Genomic DNA, 6,732 nt, shown 5'->3' with positions numbered 1-6,732 from the left:
TGACTGTCTGATTTATAAAAACGTACCTCAGGTTAGTAGATCTATGACATGAAGTGTGTAATAATGCAAAGAGTGGCTCACACCTGAGCAGAGGAGACTCCCAGGGGAACTGAGGAGATTCAAGAGAGTCTTTCAGTCCCCCATAATTCAAGAAGAAGAGGAAGAAACTGAATTTATAACAAACTTTACTTTCTGAAGTGTTTCAGAAATAATAGAGAATATAGAAAGAACGATGGATAAAGATACAGGAGGAATAATACATTGAATTAGCTATTCATTTAAGACACATTGTACACAATATTCTCCCCTTAATAAACAGTTTAAAGGATGATTTAAAAGAAGTAAAAGATGTGGACTGACTTAGTGTGATTGTCAGTCTGTACAGTCATGGCCAAAAGTTTTGAGAATGACACAAATATTACATTTTCACAAAGTCTGCTGCTTCAGGGTTTTTAGGTGTTTTTGTCAGATGTTTCTATGGTATAATGAAATACAATTAGAAGCATTTCATAAGTATCAAAAGCTTTTATTGAGAATTACACAGAATTCATGCAATAAGTCAATATTTGCAGTGTTGACCCTTCTTTTTCAAGACCTCTGCAATTCTCCCTGGCATGCTGTCAATCAACTTCTGGACCAAATCCTGACTGATGGCAGTCCATTCTTGCATAATCAATGCTTGGAGTTTGTCAGAATTTGTGGGTTTTTGATTGTCCACCCGCCTCTTGAGGATTGACCACAAGTTCTCAATGGGATTAAGATCTGGGGAGTTTCCTGGCCAAGGGCCCAAAATCTTAATGTTTTGTTCCCCGAGCCATCTTGTTATGACTTTTGCTTTATGGCAAGGTGCTCCATCATGCTGGAAAAGGCATTCTTCATCACCAAACTGCCCTTGGATGGTTGGGAGAAGTTGCTCTCGGAGGACGTTCTGGTACCATTCTTTATTCATGGCTGTGTTTTTAGGCAAGATTGTGAGAGAGCCCACTCCCTTGACCGAAAAGCAACCCCACACATGAATGGTCTCAGGATGCTTCACTGTTGGCAAGAGACAGGACTGATGGTAGCGCTCACCTCGTCTTCTCCGAACAAGCCTTCCTCCAGATGCCCCAAACAATGGGAAAGGGGATTCATCAGAGAAAATGACTTTACCCCAGTCCTCAGCAGTCCAGTCCCTGTACCTTCTGCAGAATATCAGTCTGTCCCTGATGTTTTTACTGGAGAGAAGTGGCTTCTTTGCTGCCCTCCTTGACACCAGGCCTTCCTCCAAAAGTCTTCGCCTCACTGTGCGTGCAGATGCACTCACACCTGCCTGCTGCCATTCCTGAGCAAGCTCTGCACTGGTGGTGGCCCGATCCCACAGCTGTAACATCTTCAGGAGACGGTCCTGGTGCTTGCTGGACTTTCTTGGGCGCCCTGGAGCCTGTTTGGCAACAATTGAACCTCTCTCCTTGAAGTTCTTGATAATTGGATAGACGGTTGACTGAGGTGCAATCTTACTGGCTGCTATAAACTTCCCTGTTAGGCCCTTTTTGTGCAATGCAATGATGGCTGCACGTGTTTCCTTGCAGGTAACCATGGCTAACAGATGAGGAACAATGGTGTCATGCACCATCTTCCTTTTAAAGTGTCCAGTCACTCAATCATGACAGATTGATCGCCAGCCTTGTCCTCATCAACACCCACACCTGTGTTAATGTGTGTGACACCTGTGTGTCATTGAAATGATGTTAGCTGGTCCTTTTGTGGCAGGGCTGAAATGCAGTGGAAATGTGTTTTTGGTGATAAAGTTCATTTTCAAGGCAAAGAGGGACTTTGCAATTAATTGCAGTTGAGCTGATCACTCCTCATAACATTCTGGAGTATATGCAAATTGCCATTATAAAAACTGAAACAGCAGACTTTGTGAAAATTAATAGTTGTGTCATTCTCAAAACTTTTGGCCATGACTGTAGACTCCAACAGCAAAAGTCTGCTCACCTTTGTTTACAAGCAGAGATCTTTGAACATCCAGCAGAGCTGCATCCACTGATCAGAGGGCACACACAGGGTCACAAGATCTCCTGCAGCAGGCTGATTTAAAGCTTTCACAGTAACCAATAAATTCCCGGATTCGGGGGAACCGGTTTAGCTCAGCGGTTAATCTCGTGCCCCGTGTGCCGAGGCTGCAGTCCTCGAGGAGGGCGGACCAGGATCCATCCTGATCTGTCATCCTCCACTCCCTCGCCGCTGATTCCTTCTCTATCCACTGTCCTCTAAATAAAGACACAAGTCCAAAATTAACCTTTAAAATCTGAATACTAACAATAAAAGTGGGGCTAGGAGAGGAGAGAGCTGCAGAGCTCTGAGGATATGAGTAGTTAAGTTTATTACAGTAGAAACTATCATTCATAGTGATAATTTAACACTTCTTCTATTTAGAGAAACAACAAACAGATTCAACCTGATGAAATAAACAGTGACAAATATCTTCTCCTCTTTCTTCGTTGGACTTTCTTTCATGTTGTAAAAGTTTGCATGATCCAGATACATAATAAGAGGACTGCCTGGTTCACCAGCTGAAGATAGAGCAGGTGATGTACAGGTAACCTCAACGGGACACATGGGGAGCAGAGAGCGAGGGAAGACATGCAGCAGAGGGTCAAGGCCGGGAGTTGAACCAGCGGCCTCTGCAACGAGGACTATAGCCTCTGTACGTGGGGCACGCTTAGACCTCTAGGCCACCCACGCCCCAATGAGGGTTTCTCACCAACACAAGAAGCTTCTGTCCGATCTGTCACTGCTGACGAAGGCTGGAGCTGAACTTTACGAGTGTTCCAAACATGTAGGTATTCTAATAACCATCATGGACACCCGAGGAGCATGTTTACTACTGTGTGTAAACAACATGCTGTCTGTCTCCCTCTCCTCTGACACACACACTCACACACACACAGCCGAACAGCCTCTGCATTGTTGTGTGAAAGTGGGTTGTTGCTCCAGCAGAAAGAAGGTCAGAGCATGCAGGAGGACGGAGGGGGCTACACGTTTGAGAGATGGAGGGGACTGACGGCTTCGTGTACGAAAGGCTGTGATGTTACTCCACTCACTGGAACATGATCTGCTCAGCTGGTGTGTGAATACATGAGAGGGATAAATCCAGACTGTTCAAAGCAGCACATTTCATGACCTGAAATCAGCCGCGGGCTGTTTACTGCAGCGTCCTCCTGTTTCTCCCAGAGGTTGTCAGAGAGGATCCGGTCTGTGCTGGATCTGTAAACGCGTGTAACCGCAGTGACGTTATTGGACTCTGAAAAAACAATCTTCATCTGTGAGTCTTTTGATTGGAGGGGACAGCGCCTCGGGGTGACGCTGCGCTTCTTTCACGAGACGGAGGGGGCAGCCCATGTGACAATCAGCAGCACCAGCCACAGCGAGGACACCATCAGGTCGTCCTCCACCCGGCGGAGGGGACGGAAAACATCTTCTGACTCACCCTCACACGTCTCCACCCGACGTCTCTCCTCTGTCCCAATGTTGCTTCTTGTTTCTTATTTAGAGGAATTCATCATTTTCTGTCAACAAGTTCTTAAAGATAAAAGTTCAAACTTATCAGACGATGATGGAAAAATGTGTTATTATTAGTTTGATAGTTTTATCTTATTAAAACAAAGGATAGAAGTTGCTTTCCACTACTTTTTAACAAGCCTACATGTTGGGACACAGTATGTGGAGGTATGTGAGCCTCCATTACATCCAGAGAAGAAGAACAAGCACACAACAAGCTGATGAGAGCAACCGGTGTGGATGTTTTCACTGATTCAGAGGATAGCAGGATTTTAATTTACAATCTTTCTTTGAATTCCTGAAGGTTTGACTGTTTCGGTCAACTTTCCTAACATTATTTTGGGTTACAGCTGGTGAGACATAATAATAAAACAATTAAATTAAATTTAAAATTTAAAAAATAATATAATAATAATGATTAAAAAATAAATAAATAAATAATAATAATAAAAATAATTAAAATAAAAAGATAATGATAACAATAATAACAATTATAATAATATTAATACAAATTCTAATAATAATAAAAAATAATTAAAATAATAATAATAAAAAGATAATGATAATATAAAAAAATAACTACTAAAAAAATTAAATTAAATTTAAAAAACATATGTATATATATTAAGAATGATAATAATACAATGATAACAATAATAATAATAATACAAATAAAAAGATAATGATAATATTAAAAAATAACAATAATAATAATAATAACAATAATGATAATAATAATAAATAATAATAATAATAACAACATATAGTATGTTCGCCTTCCTCCAGATGGAGTCTGGAGGATCTCAGCAGCTCATATCTGGACCAGTACCCTGAGTCTCCTCTGCAGACTCTACCTCCCCTGTATGATGTGATCTCTGCACATCACCCCCACTCTCATTCACCTCCACTGGCTCCCTGTAAAGTACCGCATCACCTATAAGCTCCTCCTCCTCACCTACAAATCCCTGCATGCCCCTGCACCCCCAATACCTGGCTGACCTCCTCCACCAACACACTCCATCCCAGAACCTAAGGTCTTCGGACCTGGGTCTCCTTTCCATCTCCATCCCCCGGACTAAGCTGTGGACCTTCGGGGACAGAGTCTTCAGTGTGGCAGACCCTACTCTGTGGAACTCTCTCCCTCCCGACATCTGCAGCGCCCCAACCCTGGACAGTTTTAAAGAAGCAGTCAAAACTAAAACGCACCTTTTCCTCAAGACCTTTCCTCATCTACCCCCCACACCCCCCACCTGACCCTGTGAAGCCACCTTGGGTTTCTTGAAAGGCGCTATATAAATATCAGGGGCACGAGTCTGACCCCGGACAGACGGAGTTCTGAAGTCAGTCCAGAGAGGGTGCTGAGTGTGATGAAGACTTGAATATGAAGGAGACGTAACTGCAGATCAGGAGAGCTCCGGTTCACAAAGACCGAATACATGAAGAGTCAGAGCTGAGCTTTGGTTCTGTGTGTTAATGACAGAGACTTCAGGGATCTGAGCCTGTCTGACCCTCAGGTGTGCAGGACTCCCCTGTTAGACCGGTGGTTTCATGGTTTCTTGTCTAAGTTTGTCCTGCAGAGCTTTTGTTTGGTGGTTTTGTTGGAAACATCGTTAAGTCTGCATCTTAGTTTTGTCCTGGTTTCATGTACTTCTCATAGTACGACATCTGTGAGGAGAATCAGATCCTACCTGAGTTTTCTGCAGGACCTGGACTCACCAGAGCGTCAGCAGGAGAACAAACAGCTCTTTGGGCTGAAGGTGCTTTGTGTTACTCTCTACATGCTGTCAGTGTGAGCTGCAGGTCTGAGAAGGTTTCACATCAGCAGCTCAGTCCACTCCCACCTGCTCCTCATTCATTCACTTCATTAACTGACTCCATCTTCCTCCTGCTCTCTCTCTCACTTTGGGAATGTTTGAATCTCATTCCAGCTCCGACCTGACGTAGAGTCGGGGTGTTTTTCAGCCGATGGGGTGAGCGTAGTGGAGGATGGGTAGTGAGGATTGCAGGGTCAGTGTGCAGAGAGAGTCCCTTTGTATCCTGGTGAAGCTACAGGCCGGGCAGTTATGGGTTAGGCTCCCTTATTGTCCCGCTTCCCCCGCCCCTCGCTCCCCTTCAATGGCCCTCTTTGTCTTTCCAAAGTATCACACAGCCGATTAAAACCAGGGAATTAGGAGTCAGGCTTAACACACACACACACACACACGCACACACGCACACACATGCACACATGCTAACAAACTGAAATATGCATACAGGCAGGCTCAGTCAATCAGGACTCCTTCAGGGACTGGATTACATCTAGTTCATGTAACTCTAGGTTTTAATAATAAGCCAAAGAAGCTGCAGCACATGTTTAAAGTCTAACAGATCTAGAAAGTCTAAAGTTAACAACAACATCTGAAGGTTTGTGAATAATTTAAAGTTTATATTTCATTAAAAAAAATAGAGCAAAGACGACATATCAAATGTTAAAACTGAAAAATATCTACTCATTTTAAATTTGATGTCAGCAACACAAAGCAGACATGACTCTGTAGTGGAAGTCACTGCATTAAACACAGACATGACTCTGTAGTGGAAGTCACTGCATTAAAAACAGACATGACTCTGTAGTGGAAGTCACTGCATTAAAAACAGACATGACTCTGTAGTGGAAGTCACTGCATTAAACACAGATATGACTCTGTAGTGGAAGTCACTGCATTAAAAACAGACATGACTCTGTAGTGGAAGTCACTGCATTAAACACAGACATGACTCTGTAGTGGAAGTCACTGCATTAAAAACAGACATGACTCTGTAGTGGAAGTCACTGCATTAAAAACAGACATGACTCTGTAGTGGAAGTCACTGCATTAAAAACAGACATGACTCTGTAGTGGAAGTCACTGCATTAAACACAGACATGACTCTGTAGTGGAAGTCACTGCTTCCATAGATGCAGGTTAAAACTGAACCATGCAAAGAGGAATCCATATATAAACCTGATCCAGAACCACAGAGACTTCTCTGGACCTGAACCCGTTTAAGATGGTTAGTAACTTTAATGGGACAGGCAGAGTTAAAGTAAGTGATGAGGGGGTTTGGGGGTGAGTTAGGATCCCAGTGTGTCAGTGCACCAGTTCCCCCGGCAGTTTAGGCCTATAGCAGCATAACTAAGACCTGGTCCAAGCCTGATCCAGCTCTAAC

The sequence above is a fragment of the Notolabrus celidotus genome, chromosome 20, assembly GCF_009762535.1.
Source record: "Notolabrus celidotus isolate fNotCel1 chromosome 20, fNotCel1.pri, whole genome shotgun sequence".
In the NCBI taxonomy this organism is placed as follows: Eukaryota; Metazoa; Chordata; class Actinopteri; order Labriformes; family Labridae; genus Notolabrus; species Notolabrus celidotus.
The sequence above is the reverse complement of the archived record's forward strand: the minus strand, read 5'-3'. Positions refer to the sequence as shown.